This window comes from Triticum aestivum, chromosome 3B (assembly GCF_018294505.1).
Source record: "Triticum aestivum cultivar Chinese Spring chromosome 3B, IWGSC CS RefSeq v2.1, whole genome shotgun sequence".
NCBI classification, from domain to species: Eukaryota; Viridiplantae; Streptophyta; class Magnoliopsida; order Poales; family Poaceae; genus Triticum; species Triticum aestivum.
The window spans coordinates 242,360,002-242,380,379 of NC_057801.1; the positions used below are offsets into that span (position 1 = coordinate 242,360,002).

General features: G+C 46.1%; 1 pseudogene; it reads right to left on the minus strand.

Moving 5' to 3' along the window:
- Positions 1-747: 747 nt before the first annotated feature.
- LOC123069529 (ATP-dependent DNA helicase 2 subunit KU70-like) lies at positions 748-12,746 on the minus strand (annotated as a pseudogene).
- Positions 12,747-20,378: the final 7,632 nt, after the last annotated feature.

The window sequence follows — 20,378 nt, forward strand, 5'->3', positions numbered from 1 at the left end:
CATTGTGTGCAAGTTCTAGGACTACATAGTTCACTTTTGCAAGTTTTAGAACTAAACCATCACATGTTGGACAAGTTTCAGGACTTGGTGTGTTTTTACCTCTACTCTAAATGTACACATCAGATCAGCAATTTACAAAATCATTTTAGTCATTTTAGTCTTCTTCTTTTTTTTACCATAGCTTCTCTAAATTTCCTTCTCTATGGTAGAGGATCCAATTCCAGCGGGGCAAGAGGGAAGGGAATCGTCGAGGAGACCCGGGTTAGGTTAGATATCGATCTCTATTATTCTGACCAATACGCAAGCATGACCCACAGTCAGGCCGGTTGTCAATGTTGAGCAGCACTCCTGCGTCGCGTTCCTTTTGTCCTTCCTGTCCGACGTGGACATCACAAGGATGCGCCATTGTCCCGATGGTTATTGGGTCTGATGATATTTTTGCTTGTATCTACTCAGCCACATATGCTAAAAGTGCAGATCATTTTTTTTGGGTTGTATTGTATAAACTCAGCCACAAATGCGCAAGGAGGTCAAAAGTCATGCAGGTAACCAAGCGTGCGCAATGGCTTTGATGTGATTGGGTGAAAGGAAAATTACAGAAGCCAAAGCGTGCAGGGCGACTCTCGCTAGCTCTAGTTCTTCCGAAGCATCCTAAGCAACAGACATACATATCTCCGGAAAAGTGAAGATCTGCTCGTCGAAGGAGCTCAAAAAGCACAAGAAAATTCTGCTCAGCAAACAAACGTGGACAGGGTACTTTCAGCTAGTTTAGTTACCAGATTATGTTGTATCCATTAATCAGACTAAAATCCCTAATTGTTTGGTTACAAAGCAACTCTTAGTGAAGCGATAATCACTTAAGAATTCAACATGAGTATATGGCATCACGATTCAACATGAGCCGCAGTTACACAATTCTGCAGGTTGTACGTTCCTCATCGACATCCTCAACATCCTCCTCATCTTCCTCATATTCCTCATCTTCCGCATATTCCTCCACCCCATTATCCTCATCATGCTCCTCACCCCCTGGCTGAGGCTGCTCATTGTCGTTCCATAGCTCATTATCTGTGATACTGTTGTAGTCCATAACATTTTTCAGGAGCAGTGTATTGTTAGCTTCCATTCTATGGCCAGGCAGGTGTTGCTGGTTAAATCGCCCCCCGCATGTTGACCCCTTTGAATGGCAGTCTTCACAAAGATCGTAACCCACCGCACAGTCCATGCAGCTATACCTGTTACCTCGAATCGGTTCTGCCTGCACACACGTTTGACATAATATGCAAGTTTGTGAGTGCCCTAATGTGGCCATTACAAACTATAATCTAGGTATGTACAACTTCACTTACTCCACAATTGTCACATCCAACACCAACGTGCACATTGCCAACCCTGTGAGGCATGCTTCTGCTATCATTGTTGAGCGAACTACCTAAACGTCAAGAAACACAAGTTCATGAACGGCAACTCATTATTATAGATTTATTTTCATCTCAAACTAAACAGTAATCATATTAATGAATTAATAGAAGCAAAATGATTAGATGGCCAACATTTTTTGTTATATATAATCAATCTTGTTTTCTTTCGTGAAAACGCAAAGCTTGCGTCTCAATATATTCACAAAGACAGAAAAAACTACAAACCCCCAAGCAGGGGCAGGGTACACGAAACAGAGTGCTGGGGTTTGGCAGACATCCCACTCCCCGGGCGAACACATCCTAAGCCCTATTCGCTGGCTTGGGCCCAACCTTTGGCCTCGTCCTTGATTAGCCCCAGTAGCACAACAACACACGCATTGGCACTGTTAAAAGTGCAGTCATTGCAGTGCTTCTACAGCATCCAGGAGGTGAGAAGGACATCTCAAGGTGGCACCTTTATGAAGATCCTTGGGCGAGCAAGCCCTGGCCATGAGCCATCGATCAACAAGAGGCTCACCGGGGTCGAGTGGACGGAAAGGGAACCTGGTCCAAGCCAGAGCTTTCCTACACACATGCCTTGCGAAGGAGCATTTGACCAGAAGTGCGCCATAGTCTCAAGGATTTGGTTGCAGAACATGCAGGCTGGCTGGTGAGGGTGATTGCGGCGTTCAAGCCGTTGAGCGGTCTAGAATCTATCACGGGCAGCAAGCAGAAAGAAGACCTTCACCTCGCGTGGTGCCGGTGCCCACGAGGGCCAGGTAAGCTTCCAAGCTCTGCATCCGGTGGAACCTCCGAAGGAGGCTTTGCACGGTGCCGCTCTCAGTACAACGCCAAAGGAGGTGATCAGGTTGGTCACTGAATTGCACTTGGGACACAGCGCGTGAAGGCTGGATGAGCTCACGCAAGCCAAGCAATCCGTGGATGTTGAGCATCCAAGAATGGTTATGCGCAGCCATAGCCACTTTCCTCTACTTCCTAAGCCTCTTGGGCACATGCCCATAAATCAGTTGTGTAGTCCTGCTGGGGGCACGGCCATCCAGCCATCGACCTTTCCAAAAGAGGGACTTGGTTCCATTCCTGACACACATGAAGGTGGAGACGAAAACCATGGCCTTCTCTATAGCTGAGAACTGCAACTCAAGGCCGCTCCAGGATCGCTGACTGTCTGTGCGTCTAAACCAAAGCAAGTGGGGGTGTAGAGCGACCCCGGGACGCTCCTGGTCTTTGACACCAATTCCACCAAACTCCGCTGGCTAGCACAAGATAATAGGGAATAGCAGCAGTAGGTCGGCGCACAGTGAGGTGAACCCGAGGTAGGGAAGTGGGAATTCCTCCACAACCAAGCTGGATGGCGACCAAGGCCACCTCATCGGGTGAACAGTGCAGAGACATGGCCAAGCTTTCAGTGTAATTGGTGCACCGATGTGAGGCTTCACCGAAAAGCGATAAAATTCACGGAGGCAATGAGGTCATGCATGGAGGCAGTGGCGGAGCTACAGGAAAAAGGCTGGGCGGGCCGGACTAAAGAATTACACATAGTACTTGTACTTGAGGCCCAAATTTCATCTCATCCTTCCCCATTTTCGGCTGGGCTGGGCGGGCCACGGCCCATTCGGCCTTGCCTAAGCTCCGCCAGTGCACGGAGGGATGGCAGAAGATGACCCAGTTGTCTGCATAAAGTGAAACTCCGGCCACGGGACAGCGCTTGCAATTGCTCCAGGACACCAAGTGTGGTGGCGTGGTGGAGAAGACAGCTGAGGGCATCAACCGCGATGACGAAGAGCATTGGGGAAAGCATGTCACCTTGGCGCAGCCCCTTTCTGTGCCAAATTGGTGGACCTGCACTCCGTTGAGCATGACTCGAGTGCTAGCTGAGGGCCAGAGGATTGCAAGCCAATCTCGCCATTGGTCACTGAAACCGATGCTCCCAACTCTTGAGCACTTCAAAGAAGACAGGGAAGAGACTGAATCAAAGGCTTTGGATAGGTCCAATTTGTGTAGCACACGAGTTGTTGTAGAGAGAGTGTGCAGTCTCTCGGAAGAGGATGAAGTTATCATGCAATGACCGCCCACCCATGAAGGCATTCTGCTTGCGGCTGACGATCTGGTGCGGTCCCGGGTCGAAGATCCACAAAGCATCCACGGGAAGAGCAAGCCGTGTGAGCATCATGGGGCTCAGCCAGGAAGGAGATCTTACCAGTTTCAGCTTTATTTGCCCATAAACGGTAGTAATCCACTAAGGTGTCCCGACAGGAGAAGAGACTTGGGCAGAGATGGCATTCCTAGTGAGTTGCGGAGTGGATAAGGTGACCTCACGGCTGCACCACGCATTCAGTAAACCACCAGGGTACCGAACGCAGGCAAGGCAATGTGATAATCAAACTCTGAACCTAAAGTTTCCAAAGCAGTTGGTTTGAGAGCGATTCAACTTTAGTTTCTTGTGTAGACCGGTGGCTCCGGAGCAGAGCACCACGGAACACATAGCAGTGAGCATGTCTCTGCCGTTCATAATCTACACCAAGATTTTCAGGCTATACGCCATATGGACATCAGGTCGACGAGGGTGGATGCTACACCCTAGGTTTTGTGCCCAGACTATCATTTTGCCAACAATAGAAGTGTAAGATAAGCAACCCTAAATCACAAGTGTGACGATGTGTGCCCACATGCAGCACACCTCTCTAGCTCTCTCTCCTGAGTCCAGCTCCCCTATCTCTCCCCCACCCAAGTGTGATCAATATTTTAGTAAGGCAAGAAACAACTGAACACGTTCCCGATGCTTACCCGATGATAAAGGCTCAAAACTTAGTCCAACAGCCTCAGCCCTTGCAGCGTACTCCCGCGGGAAGAACTCTTGGATGATCTCATCCAGAGAAATGCACACAGAGGGAAACTTCCCTGGATGAACACTCCGCAACGCTTGCATGCCAATAGCCCATCACTAGATGGCAAGCAGCTTTTGCAACAAACTTCAGAAAAAAAAACAGAAGGAAAAAATATCAATTTTCACATTAAGAAGTCACTAAACGTAGGCAAAAACTCTAATTTTAATACCGTGTCCACAATTTAAGACTGATGGCTTGTATAGTAGCTTGTTACACTCAAAACAAAGCTCATCCTGCAAACCAACTATTTAAGGAGTTAATGCCTTAATGCACACAGTAAAGAAATTGTCAATTCGATAACTATTATAAAACTAATACCATCAACTGGTGGAGATGATCTCCCCAAGCTTCTCTCTTGTTCTGCAAGACAATCGCAACAATATAATTGAAAAAATGTAAGGTGTGGTAAGACAAAAGTAGACTAGAGTAGTCAATGCTACGCACCTAAAAATTCCGCTTCAACTCTTGCATACTCCGCTGGTTTCAATTTCTTAACCAAAGTATGATAAGTCTCACATATTTTTGGAAAATGTGCAAACTGCGTCTTGCACAAGGGGCATAGAGTGTCAACTAAGATGCTCATATGCTCAGCAATACTCCAGAACGAGAAGGTGTGTCCACAAACTATATTATCAATAAAACAATTCAGTGAAAAACATGTGTGTAACTCTGGATAGAATGAATCAAAACTTACCCAAGACCACCGGTTTGAAGAGCAAGTCACTGCATCATAGAGAAATATAAAATAAGTGGGTGTGGTGTGTGACAGGCGAGGGGAGACATCACAACAAATCGAGGACTGGAACTTTAAGTGCGTTGATGAAACACTGAAACTTACTAAGTAATGGCACATTTGAACGTAGTCGGGATCACCACCTCCTCCTCCAGCTTCAGGAAATGCATCTTGTTGTCAGCAGCCATCCTACGATTTGAAAAATTAGTGAGACAAACAGTAGCAGATCGAGTGGTTTGATGAAACTTAGGTGTGTTTGATTTGGGGGATACGGTAGGTTGGTTGAGGCTCCATGTAGTATGTTTTGGTTGAGACTCCATTGAACTTAGATCAAAATCATCAATCGCCATGAATTTTGAGTAGTATGGGCCTTCATAACACAAAAGGAAGGCTCCATGTCCTTTGTAACCGTGTACTAGAAGTTTGGGATCGAAGGGCGTAGCCATGGCCTGTATTATGGATGCAACCTATCTGTATTGCAGCCAGTCGTCGCGCGTGTGCAGAACACACGTGAGACACCAAGGACTGAAGATGTCCCTTGCCAATTCGCAGACGGGGCGCAAAGCATGGATCAATCTCAACGTAAAAGGTGCCAAGAGGACTGCTATGGCGCTGCTAGAAGGAGGGCGCTACCAAGGACTGAAGATTTCCTTCTTAATTCTTGCTTGCTTAGAGTGATACATCTCCTCTCTTTATATAGAGAGGTTTACTTGACTCCCAAGCAAGGCTTACTTGACCCCTAAGCAAGCGACCCTTATCTCTAATTAACCCTAAGACTAATGGGCTATACCGCCAGCCCAGGCCCATTAGGCCCATTACGTACTCTAACACTACACCCCACCTCGACATGCAGCTTGTCCTCGAGCTGCAGCCTAACCAACTTATAACCATGACTCTACGCAACACAAACCTAACACCTGAAAACAAGCCTTTTACATCACGGCTTGTTTTAATACTCTCAACCTGAAATGGACAGGGACGCTTTATTTTGGACCCCTCAACAAAAAGTGGACACCATCCGCACGTTGGACGTGCACGTGTACAGCCACCTGGATCCCATGGACACCACCTGGACCAAAGGAGTGCATGTGTATGGCCACCTGGAAGTGGTCGCAAGAGCGACCAGCAGAGGCGCCCTCGCGGCGGCCGGCGGCGGAAAGCAGTGGTGCTACGCGGTGCGCTCCTGTCGGTGACACCCTGCCTTCTCCCCGCCGGACGGCTGTTGGTCTGCACCGCATAGGAAAGAGTGGAGGGCTTGCGATGGAGAATGACGAGGAGGGGTGCGCCCTCCCCCCCCCCCCTCCCCCAACCGCCGATGTCGCAGACTTTGAGGTCGCTGCCCGCGGGGAAAACAGCATGCCTGCCGCCCGTGGGGGAAACCGCATGCCCAAGATCCCCGACGCAGCGAACGAGATCGAGATCCTTTGCGCAGCGAAGGACAACTTGGAGGAGCGGCAGCTGCAGATCACGCATCGCCCGCACACACCGACGCGCTAGGAGGCCGCGCGCAGCAGCCTGCAACCTCACCGCCGCCGACACATGGCGGGTAGCGATCCAAGACGAAAGCGGTGACGGCGACGGCGGGGACTTGATCTGCTGGATGCAGACGCCCTGGGATGGCGGCGACGCTGATGGAAACGAGGTCGTCGCAGTCCCGTCGTAGGGCATCCCATACTGGGCAGCGGAGCTGACCGGCGGTGGTTGCTGCAGCTGCAGCGGCTGCTGCGGTGTCGCGCCGGGCAGCGGTTGCGGCTGCTGCGGCGGAGCGCCGAGCGCGGCGGAGGCCACCAAGAGCGGCGGTTGCCACTGCAGCCAGGGCTGGGCGGTGGTGGCGATGGATGGCAGTTGTAGCGGCCCGACGAGCGCGGAGAAGGCCACCTGGTGCGGCGGCTGCCACGACAACCACGGCGGCGTGGGGGCGGCGATGGGCGGCGCAGCCGGGTGCGCCCCGTAGGACCCGGCCAAGAACAGGAGGATCTCCTGGACCGCCTGGGTTAGGTCCTGCAGCACCCTGGACACCTCCTCCGGGGTGAGGACGTTGGGGGCGGGCGCGACGGAGGATCCCGGCGCGGGTAGGAGCGGGGCGAAGGTCGTGGTGGTCGCCGGAGGCGACGAGGTGACCGCAGAGGAAGAGACAGGCTTGGCGGCGTTGAAGACATGATCAAACCAAAGCTAGCTGTTACCAAATTGTAATGGCGCTGCTAGAAGGAGGGCGCGAGAGGGCCGGCCGGGGGCCTTTCTACCCACGGCCGGGCAAGAGGGAAGGGATTTCCTTATTAATTCTTGCTTGCTTAGATTGATACATCTCTCTTTATATAGAGAGGTTTACTTGACTCCCAAGCAAGGCTTACTTGACCCCTAAGCAAGCGACCCTTATCTCTAATTAACCCTAAGACTAACGGGCTATACCGCCAGCCCAGGCCCATTAGGCCCATTACATACTCTAACAAGGACACAACAATCTACCCAAGTCCGGGCTGCATTACCGCGTAAGACGCTACTCCTGCTTTGTGTGTGGTTGATTTGGCTGACAGTGACCTACATGTTCCTTCCAAGAACGGAAAGTGCAGTGTTGCTCCTATCTATGTCCTTAGTGTCCAACCCAACCCTGGAGTAGATCCAGTTTTGTGTTTGTCAAAATCTCCGCCCCCCCCCCCCCCTTTTCCCACTGTAGCCCGGTTCTCCTTTTATATTGCAACGGACACCATAGTTGCTACAGTAGAGGGCACCTACCATGAAGAGATAGGTGGGTTCATTAAATGCTTGATGAAGTGTCGTCGTCCTCTGGCTTCCAGGAACGAGTGCATGTCTTGTCACCACCGCCCAAGATGCTGACCCGATGCAGGCATGACACGCCTCTGTGCAGGTGTGCACCATGCAGGGAATACTGGGGTGAGTCACCCCTTGCGTCTTGGTATTCCACTGGATCGCCTGCCCCCTCGCCACGTGCTGTTAAAGGTCTGCGTACGCAGAACCAGTACACCACGCGGAGGGTGCGGTGGCTGGCTATCACTGCTTGCCGGATGCGAGTCAATTGGAATGGTCGCAGGGCCGGGCCGGCAAAATCGGAGGCCCTGTGCCAAACTCTAAAATGGGCCCTATTGCAGCAGCAAAGTATAATGATAATAATGTATAGATGAACTGTGTGACTTTTTAATCAAGAATCATATCCATTCAATCCTTGGTTGCATAGTCCTTTTTTGAGATTGAGTTAAATCCTCTATTCTTTAGTTTTTTCTTGCACTTTTGGTAACTAGATTTATGTTCTCTTGATGGAAACATGAATTAGATCTCGGAACACTGAACGTCTAGTATCCCCACGATGCGTGGCGCCCTTTTCACATTGGTGGAGGGAATCAAACCCGCCGCGTCAGTATTTGGGAATGCGTCGGTACGCGCGAGCGGCTGGCTGAGTCTTGAGCCTCTTCGTTCTTGCGCCAGTGAGAGCGGACATGATGCCGCTTTCCATTAATTCCCCAAGTAGACGGGACAGGGCGCCACTTGAGTTCGTCTTGGGAACCCAAACGTGCATTGGTAGGATCGCTGACCCTCATGATCAAGGAGCTGATCCATCATGCTCGGCTACAAATGCCAAGGAGAGGCGGATTACTCCTTACTTTCTTCCAGTTCTCCCCTCCCCCTTCCTCTTCCACCTCCCATGGCAGCTCAGGAAGTGGCAAAGTTCGAGGCGAAGCGCCTCGCGGAGGAGGTTCAGGCCCAGAGGATGGAGCTCCAGGCCAAGGACGCCAAGCTCAAAGCCCTCATGGAGAGGACGAGGGTAAAGCTCAGGGCCAAGGACAGGGAGCTCCGATGCATGGAGGCGGAGCTTGAAGATCTCAAGCGGAAGACGAGCGACGCGCTCCTCCACCACCAAGAGGAGAGTGCAAAGCTTCGCAAGTGACTTGAATCCATGACCGAGAAGCTTCGTACGGCGGAGGCCACCATGGAGGAGGCAGCGGATCGCCTCAGCAGGGAGGTCGCCATAATGGCGAGCCGCCTTGAGCGGGAGCGAGCCAAGAGGCTATTGAGTTTCCGAGATGGTTCCGGGAGCCTAATTGAATTTCCGAGATGGTTCCCTACACCCAAACACATACCAATGGTTTTACAGCTGGATTAGTTCATACAAGCGTCCCTGAGGTTAATTAACTTAAATTCCGTGCAGAATAGCAAAAAACGTTATGAAAATATTTGTAAATTAAACAGATGACAAGTGAACGATTCAACTCAGATGTTTTATACTATATCCTTAAAACATGTGGAGGACACTGCACGGAGTTGACACCCACTACGGACAAATTTCATTGGGAGGACAATAACAAGTCTATATAGACACAAGCCACAACAGATTGTAAATTTGCTCTCAGATCTAGTTCTGTGACACAGATTATCTACTTTCGCAAGAATTGCAAGCCCACAGTCGACCATCAATTTTTGTTCTCTACTTGTGTTTGTGCAAGGTAATGGGAAGAATAAGATGCTATTGAGTATTTGCATTTCTGTAACCAACAAGACAAAGGAAAAAATCAACAAGTACTGATGCTTAAAGAATGAACAATACTTTTCACCAGAAGATGGCATATATGGCACTATTTCATCCTCGTCCAGACCAATCAAATCCTGGGAGATCGAAGTTGCTTAGCATTTGGCACTGATACAAGGGTAGAGGGGAGTTGAAGAGACTTACCGCATAAAACAGGGACATGTTGAAATTCTCATCAGACTTGCTCAATGGAAGTTCGATAGACAGGCCAAGAGCTCGTGCATCCTGAAGGTTGGCAAGTAATTATAGAACAAAAACAAAAGATCATTAGGAACACACCACATTACTTTGCATGAAAAAAGAATAGATGTTTGTGTCATAGACAAACTTTTCCATATTGAATCGTTCTCCTAATCATATCAGTCTTTGCTGCTCCTGTAATGCCAATAAAAGGATCATCCTGGTTGGTGAATATGAGAATTCTCTTACTCAGAGTCCTCAGAGATCTGACAAATGTTTAATGAAGAAAGTGGAATCATTGAAGTTGAACCATATAGGTGTTAACCATTACATTAAATGATAGCTAAGGCATCACTAACATGTAAATATATGCATCAGCATTCAGCAAAATATTGTTAAAATACCTAAAGTATGTTACATTCACTTGTAAGTATAATATGCACAACGATCAAGCTAATGCAAACTAGATCTTTGTGCATGATACAAAGAAATTTAAAGTTTGTTGTAGTACTGTATCCCCCAAGAAAGGTACAGTTAATACTTGTATACAGGCTACACCTCTATGCAAATGTTTAAGGCTACTGGAATGTGTTAATTGATATAAACTATGACATTTAAGAAACAAAAGAGAAAAGTTGAGTTACCCTTTGCACAGTAGTGCCTGTGCAACCCAAAGAGCATTGTACAGGGCATTTTCCTTAGATCCAGAGGTCATTCCATATTGACTTCCAATGTTGTTCATAAAAGAATCTAGCATGAGTGAAAACAAAGAATATAGTAAAATCACAATTGCTGAGCTTTTCATACACAATTATCCCACTCCAATTTCATCCATCGGGCCTTTCTGTTTAGGCGAAAACAAAATGAAATAAGCACCATGCTTAGGATGTCCATGTACTGCTACTAATGATTTCGTAGCTAACTTTCCAGAAACATGGATATGGGCCTTGCAATTTTCAATGATCAAGAGAATACAAAAGATGAAATCAGCATCAGATGCAAATGCCAGAATCAATTGAGATACTACAATGTCCGAGTTCCAGTCTTGTAGCAAGATTTTTATGCATGCATAATGTGATATAAGTCAATCATCCAACTATACAATTTTAAATTTTCTGCAAGAGTTATATACAAATCTGTAGTACATGAAAGTAGCCTAGCATGTGTATCACTCAAACTCTGATCAGCTATGCAGAAAGAACAATTCATAGCATTACCTTCTATGCAAGAAAACTCGGTAATCAATCCTTCATTAGGCCTATCGAGAGAATCTCTTTCTGTGGCATTGTAAACATATACGCCAGCCAGATCCTGTAAATTTCTCTTTTCTTTCTGCAAGAGTTATGTGGCAACTATATCAAAGAAGTGTACCATGTAATATTAGCATATCAGTTCCACTCCATAAGTGCTCGAGAAAGTCGCACTCTGTAAGGAAGATTATAAAGAACCTTACCAGATAGTGCCACCTATTGGTTGAAATATAGTAATCAACACGGTGCAAAACAAACATTTTAGCTCAATTTTTCAGATGTTTAACTGCTTAATAGACAAAAGAATAAATCATAGCAACATGTCATTTTTTCAACACTTGTTCTAATCAGTTCATTTGATGATGAATGAAGTGGACTTGGTGCAGAAAAAACAGTTTAGGTCAATTTTCAACTCATTTAACTGCCTAATATATGAAAGAACAAATGGTCGCAACATGTTATTCTTTCAACAACTGGCAGTTCTAATCAGTTCATTTGATGAGAATAAGGTGGACTTCAAAAGCATAATTTAATCTCAAACTTCAGTGTCCATTCATCAGGCCTAGTAACAGCAATTCTATGAAGTAAAATGAGAGGAGAGCAATACAGCAGCAATGATTAACATCTCGACTAACAGGTTGGAACTCAAATATGCTGCCTTTGCCTGGTCTGAACAATTAGTTATGGTAAAATCACATTATTTTGACCAGCGATAAATAAGTTAACTAATCAAGCATCAAGTTAAAGCTTGCAACTATGAGTAGCAACTTACGGTGTTAAAGAAACATATTGCAACTTCGTCAAGCGGCCTCTTGATTTTCTGTGTCTTCATGGACTGCGTGATGTGGTTCACTGTGGTATGAAAATGAGTCTCCTGATTTTTATCCGGCTGCAAGAAACGACGAGACAAAAAAAGCTACACCTAGTAAATGTATGTAACCACAGAACTTCACAAATTTCACAAACCAACTCCCAGCAAATACAGCAAGTTTTACCCTTACCATGCTATTCCCAAAATCGTTCTTTCTAAACCATAACCTAGAATCCTTGACCGAAAGCAAACTCTCAAAATATTCTGAGATTAGCTACCTACTTTGCATCTCCAAAAATCCAGACATACTACTTGAAAGGTGTGCCACATAGAAAAACTTGTGATCGCAATAAATGCTATGACCAAATTACAGTATCAAAATGCTCTCGAATTGTCTGCTTGTGATTTACCTGGGCAAGCGCCAACATCTTGGGCGAGGCGTCTATAGGTAAACAACCATCTCCTTGTTCGCCAATCTCTCCTGCATCCAAAATCAGCAAACCCTGGCATTAGATCAAATCACATCGCGACGCACGCACCAATAGAAGAAAATGGGGAATATGAACGGGGGAGCGTGCGGAGCAGGGAGCGGACATCGAGGCTGCCTTCATCCTCATCACTGTCGCCGCGAAAGATACCCCCGGGATCCCGGTCCATGGCACCGGCCGGTACCAACACTCCCGGAAAAAGGGAAGCGACTTGGGAATTGTACTCCCTGTCAGTGGTGATACGAGGCAATGCAAGTCGCCGTCGGCGTGGTCAGACGAGCCGCGAGGCGGCGGCGTCCTCCTCGTCGAACGAGTGCTGGACGAGAGGCTGCGTCCTCCTCGTCGGCGGAATCCTGGACGGGCGGCGGAAGGCGAGAGTCGGGAACTCGGTGACGATGCGCAGGAGGTGGAGACGATAATATTGCGAGAGGCTCAGTGCAGGCTGTCCAGCCCATGTAATATCAAGGGACAGCAGCCCAACTCCTCCTTCTGTTGTCAGTGGTCGCAATTTGCGCCGCGATATGGGACGGCCCGTCGGGGATTCCCACACAATTTGACACAACGTGCGTCATATAGGAAATTCCCGCGAGCAAAATTAACGAGCGCTCCTTCGGGAGCCTCGCAACGATCAGCGCCACTTGGCGTGCTCTCAGCCATTCGCTACGTGTCGCGCTCTGGGCGCTCCATCTGAATTTTGTTTTTTTATTTTTCCGCATGCGTTTTCGGCTTTTTAAACGGGTTTTTTTTACGTTTTGGTTTTCTACCGGTCTTCCCTAGCTTTTCGACAAAAAAAATATTTTTGGCAAAAAAACACATTTTTTTCGCATGAGTCACGGTTTTGTTTTCGCGAGAGGCACAGTTGTGCTTTCGCGTCTTGGAAACGGAAAAAAACGTGTTTTCTGTTTTTTATTTCTTTCGCGAGAGGCACGGTTTTGCTTCCGCGAGAGGCACCGTTGTGCTTTCGCGAGAGGCACGGGCGTGCCTCTTTCGGAAAGGGAAAAAACGCGTTTTCTATTTTATTTTTCTTTCGCGAGAGACACGGTTTTGATTCTGCGAGAGGCACGGGCGTGCCTCTTTCGGAAAGGGAAAAAAACGCGTTTTCTGTTTTTTTCGCGAAAGGCGCGGTTTTGCTTCCGGGAGAGGCACGGTTATGCTTTCGCGAGAGGCACGGGCGTGCCTCTTTCGGAAAGGAAAAAAATGCGTTTTCTGTTTTTTTTTCTTTCGCGAGAAGCACGGTTTTGCTTCCGCGAGAGGCACGGTGATTTCGTCAGAGGCACGGCGTGCCTCTTTCGAAAAGGGAAAAAACCCGTGTTCGCGGTTCGGTTTTTTCGTTGGTTTTTTTGTCCGGTTTTTTCGTGAAAAAAAATTTCGTCAAAACCTATCAACATGGGATCTAGTTTTGAAGATCTCGACGCGAGGAATCCAACTGCGAAAGCGGTTCAAGATTTGGACGCACGGTTTAAGAGATAAAACGTTTTGGATAAACGGATCTACGAAAAAAGGAAAAACTCCCTGGTTGCGACAAGTGGCGCACATGTAGCGCGCCACTTGTTGCAACCTGGAAAAGTTGGAGTGATCTTCGCAAGGAGTACTCCTTAACTAGTGATTTCAGAAATTCCCTCTCGAAGGGCGCAGCCTCGCAACAAGGCTACCAGAATGGACCGGCACAACGGGGAACAGAGCCCTTCAACGCCTTTTTCTTTTCTTCCTTTTTTCACCTTTTTTGCTTTTGATTGTTTTTCTTTACTAGAACAATGCCCATGCATTGCAATGGAATATACATATTCTAGTACATTAGCTTGTGATTTACCTGTCAATAATAAAAGAATTATGTAAATAAATGTCATCAAATTCTGACCGTGAATTACCTTATATTCTGATTAAAAGTTTGTAAGTAAATTAAAATAGAATTGTTTCAGAAGGTAAGTAAATTAAGGCAATTGATTATCATATATATATGGAAGGTTGGACGAAGGGGTGGTGCGAAGAAAGGTGAAACGAAAACCTTACCTTATTTTTAAGTAGTGTATATAGAAATCTTTTTAAATTTCTCTTATATTTCAAATATATATATATATATATATTATAGAAAATACTTTACATACAAACTTGAAAAATGTTGATTGCACATTTTAGAAAGGGCGACGATACGCATCGGCCGGTGGGTTATAAGAAAATATGACCATAGGATGGGCACGCTAATGGCCGTTTGATCTACCCACATAAACAACCACTCATTTGCAGTAAGAGTGATGTTGCAGAAGGCATTCTGCATCAGGATGCTCATTGCCATCACCTCGAAGCTTTTATTTTTCTTCTAGAAAATCTTTGCAACAAAGGTAATGTTGCATAAAAAATTGCAACACACGATGTTTTGCAGAAAACTTTGTTGATCATTTTCTGTCGTAATTGCAACAGAGCTCGTGTTACATAAATTTGTTTGCAACATCGGAGAAGCTTGTCGGCGTGCTTGCCGGCACGAAGCGCCGGCGGCGACGGATGAATCAACACACGGAGGTGACAGCTGATAGGGAAGCTCGGTCTCGGTTTGCACGCCTTGCAACATCGTATAGCTCGCGCAGAGAAGCTTGCCATCGTGCTAGTCAGCGGCGGGAGCAAGTGGCGTGGTTGGAGCAGCGCGAGAAGGCGATGACTCGACGGGATCTCGAGGCAGTGGGAGCAGCGTGGGTAGACGGTGACCCGACGGGAGCTCGGGGGGAGCATGAGAGGCTACTTCTCTCAAGGATCTAGATCCCGCAACAGAGTCATTGTTGCGATGAGAGAGATTGCAACAATGAGCTAGTTGCAAAAACTAGTGGTGATGCTCATGAGGCATGTGGCATGCAAAGAAGGCAGCAGATGTGGGGCTGCGATCCGTCGGGTGATTGATAGCGTTTTTCTTTTTAAAATATTAAATGTGTATAAAAATGAAAAATATACAATGTGTATGGAAATAAATAGACATCAAACATATATATTGTTAATCATGTATTTAAGGAATGTTAAACATGTATAAAAAATGTTCCTGGTGTCCACGAAAAATGTATAAATGTGTATGGAAAAAAATGGACATCAAAACATATACATGAAAAAATGTTGAACATGTATAAAAAAATATTGGTGATGTATGTAAAAAATGTACATTACATGGAAATAAATAGACTAAAAAATATTTTTTATAAATTGTCAATCATGTATTTAAAAATGTTAAATGCGTATATAAAAAATATTGTTGATGTATACAAAAATGTACATTGTGTAAGGAAAAAGTAGACATAAAAATATATGTTCTGAATAGTGTTAATCATGTTAAAAAATGTTAAACAAGTATATATAAAATGTTTCTGATGTATACAGAAAATGTGCAGATGTGTATGCAAAATAGTAGACATAAAAATGTGTTTTAACAAATGTTAATTATGTATTTGAAATATGTTAAATGCGTGTGTTGAAACAATTCAAAATGTATACAAAAAATCTAGAATTAAACCAAAAAGGAAACAAAGAAAACTAATGAAAACTGAAAAAAAAAGGAAAACAAAGGAAAAAAGAACAACAATACTAAAGAAATACAGTGCAACGAAACGGAAAATAAAATAACCGAGAAAGAAACAAAGTGAAGGTAGTACATAGTAGCAACCTAGGGATAAGCAGGAATTCTGGTTAGCATTTCTAATTTTCGAATCTTACTCACCTGAGAGTATACTTGGCCATTCGTCGGGCCGGGCCAGGCCTACCGAAGCCGGACGCAGAAAACCTAGGCCCGAGCCCGGCCCGGCCGTCAGGCCTAAGAATCAGGCCCAAGCCCGACCCATCATGCAAAAAAAATTGTCGGGCCTCGGGTCAGGCCTCTTCCTTAAACAACAAATACTACGGGTCCGAGCCCGGCCCGGCCTGGCCATCGGGCTCAAAATCTAGTCCCAAGTGAAAGCACAAGTGCTTTCCGGGTGATTTTCGTAATTAATGTCAACATATCTTTTGTTGGACTGATAGTTTTATCTAGCATATTTCAGTTATGTTCAAGAGTGGACTGTCAAGGACAAGAGGATGTGGAACCCCTTCAAAATGCCAAGGACAAGCACTGGTACACGTCAGTGCTATACAAACGGTTTTAAATCCCTTTCCGCGACGACATTTGGAACCGTCGCCTAGTGAGTGTGGGCGATTAGGGGTTCTTCCCACACGACCCAGAAACCATCGGGGATATGCCCTCCTGGCACACACGCCCAGCAAAATGAGGTCGTGTGCGACCGGCGAGCCAGCAAATACGGTTATACGTACAGTAGTGCTAAAAAATATAATTATATAGGCGAAATCATTTCCTGTCGTAAGTACATCCCACACAGTCAGTCCCCGCGAAATGTTTCCGTTCGTATATACATCCCACACAGTCGCTGCAAGGAAAACGTTTTCGCTCGTAGGTACATCACACACAATTTTCCCTGTTAAATCATTTGTGATGGCATTCCCATCGCACACAATATTAAAAATTTTATCGTTTGCATTATTGAATGCATCACACACGGTGCATAGAAGAAACTGTGTGGCAAAGGTTGTCCATCACACACAGTTTTTATGCGGTAAACGTTTGCGCAAGGTGGCCTAACGCAAACAGTTTTAAAGAGAATGTCGCGTGTGATTGTTTATCCAACACGGTTTATTCCTACAAACTGTGTGTGTTGCCTTAGGTCATCGCCCACGGTATTTTCTCAATAACCGTTTGTAATAGCAAAAACCAATTAGCAGGCTAATTGCCCTATTATTAATAATCCATTTATTAATCTAATTGACATTCATATTAAACACATAATATATTTCATTCCCATATTAGGGAAGCAGGATTTCATAACTGAAATATATCAGAGTACAACATGATATAGCTTCACCACTCAGCTATCCCATTACACAACTGCACCAGCACCAAGTTTCACATGCAACATCTAGAACCTTTTGAAATTAGCATCATAGACGGTACTTAGACAGATGCATCTCATCAGAAAAATTGTTGAAGCGGAAGGCGAATATTGAGCCTTCATTGATGTTGAATGTCTTTGCAACTTTAGGCCAGTGCTTGTGGATGATTGACCGTTCATCCTTCGTCCTCTTCAGGAACACTTCAATATTGAACCATGGGTGTTTGAGAGGTAATCGCCAGTGAACTGTTTTGGAAAGGCCTGAAAACAAGGATGTGTATAAATATCTTCTCTATATTAGAAATGGGGCAAAGGAATAAAAAAGACAAGGTATAATAGTTAGTACCATCCTGTAGTGAACTGATGTTTTTTTCATTGTGTAGACAAAGATCTTGTTGTTTTTTGTCGCTAATTTCTTTATTCTAACATTCTTTTCTAAGTTTGTTGACTTGACTGATATTCATGAACAACTCATTTTCCCATATGCAAAAAGGGTCGAGTCAAAACCTCTGACAGTAGGACCTACATGTGCAAGGCCAAATTGTTTAAAACCTAAGTATTAGAATGGTTCCTGCAATTGCACAATAATTTGCTATTAGACAAAAGACCATGCATGTGCAAACCTTGATTGTAAACCTCAGTGCTTCCCATTGCTTCTCACATGGTATACAACAACTGAATACACCCACAACTATTGAACATCGCATTGCAGAATTGAACCAAACAGTTAACTAAACACCACAACACAAATAAACCAAACGTTAACTGAGCACCACATTGCACAATGTATAACCAAACCAAGCATGCTTGATAACTTGGAAATATAGCAATTGGATTTGTTTCTCATGTATTTTGTAAAGAAAAATTCAATTTATTTCTCACATGGAAGACAATACAAAATTGCACCTTGAAGAATTGAACATCACATTTGCAGAATTGAACCAAACAGTTAACTGAACACGACAACTAATTACCCAAACAGTTAATAAATGAGCACCACATTGCATGACATATAGAACATATACACTAGAGCAATAGATTGCATGGTAAAAAGTAGATAGCACAATTCACTAGAATTTGTTAAGGAAAGGCAGGAGCGACATACGCAACGGATAAACCGAGCATGCTTAACCGGCATAGCTAGCAAATGTCAAGGTGCTCCTCCAAGATCTGGGGGTCGGCACGAATGACAGCCATCGCAACCTCATTCGCGCGTGCGGCCGCGATTTGCTTCTCTGCTGCCAAATGCTCCTTGAGATCTTGGCTATACTGCGTGCACCATGGCTTAGGGCGGCGCTTATTTGGTGGAGGGGTCAGTGATTTGGGTGGAAGGTGTCGCGCTTGGGCCGGCGGTCGGGGCATGTGGGATGTGGAAGAAGGAGGAGGATGGGGGTCGGGTGTGGATTACCTGCCTAGATAGGCGAGGCCGAGCAGCATGAAGGAGGGTCACCGACGAGGGGGGCGGTGCTGCAAGAAAGGAGTGAAGGTTTCAACTTGGAAAGGAAGGCGGAAACGGGGGAAATTTGGCTTTTGGTAAGGAGGAGGGGCGGGGAGGTAGATATTTCCGCGGAAGCCGAAAATTTGGAATCACTTCAACGGAAAAACTGGCGCGCAAAGTGTCATCAGACACGGTCCCTTATTCAAAACTGTGTAGATATGTGAACATCACAAACAATTCAGATAGGTTAACCCGTGTGTGATGAGTTTGAATGTCAAAAATTTTGGTTCCAATTTCCCTGGTTACAGTGCTCATCCACGTCATTGCATAATTTGGGTACACAAAGGAGACTATAGCACACCCACACTTCTTAATCGAGCAAGTTCAGCAATTAAACAGAGCTAGCTGGCCTAAACATTACTCTAACAAATTAAAGACTGACACTCTTAATTAAACAAAACAAAGAGTACTACTACGGCTGGTGCTAGTCGATCTCCGCCGCCTCCTCCATGTCCAGCTCGCGCCCGACGGTCGACTGGGGAAGGGGCTCCATGGCATCCATCGCACCATACTCGGCAAGCATCTCGCCATCCGCGTCCGCCATCTCTTTTGAAAAGGCCGCCACGAGCTGGGCGTGGGCGGCCGCCATCTGGGCCTTCACGGGCTCCATAGTGGCAAGGTATGCCACGCAAGAATGGACGGCTGCTTGAACGCTCTCGGCGATTGCCAACTCTTCGGATGTGGGTTGCCGACCATTGTCGGAGAAGCTTCTTTCGATTTGTGCGGTGACCGCCACGAGCTGGGTGTGGGGCGGCCTCGACATGGTCCTGGGCAGCCTCCATCAGGGCTAAGGCCGCCGCTGCGGAACGGACAGCTGTTGTGCCGCTCTCGCCAGTTGCTATCCCCGAAGCAGATGTTGCTGCCGCCGCCTGAGAAGCAACAGCAGCCGTTTGGGCTGCCTTGGCTGCCCGGTCACAGATTTTGGTCGCCCTCACGAAGCTTGTTAGCACGCGCTTGGCGGCTGCGGCCGCGCTCTTGCCGGAGTTGGCCGCCGAAGTTGCCCTTGGGACGCAAGTCCACGTCCCCATCTTTCACCGGCGACGATTGAACAGTGAATGATATTTGGGGAGCGAGCTAGTGTGCTTGACACGCCGGCTGTGGACTGTAGCCGACGAACCTTCTCTTGTAAGCCATAGGCGTACTATACACCGACGGTGCTCCAGGATATTTTGTACTGCATCTCGCATGGTCGGTGATAATAAACTATGTGGGATCTACTTGATTTTTCATCTTGATTTGAATTACATCATGGGGTCACAGCTGCAAAGGATGGTGTTTGAATTGCTATAACTTCTATCTGTAGTGAACATGCAACTATAGGTGTGTCGTCCAAAAATTTGGAATTATTCAGGGTTCGTTTGGACATTTTTATACGGTAACTTGGTTTTCTAGGCATTTTAGGTGCACAATTCAAAATTAAACCACATGCACATGCCCCGGTGCACCAAAATTGGTTGTAAAATGATATATGTGTTCATGGTTTGATGCTTACGTCCCATTCAATAAATGGGGATGAATTTCAACCACCACAACACCGTGGCTCTCCGGCAAACGTTGAGGTGCTTGCTTTTGTAATTCTAGTAAATACAAAACTCGTATGAAAGTCATGAACCTTGGCATGCTATCATGGAACGGCATCAAGATGCTGGGGTAAAAAAA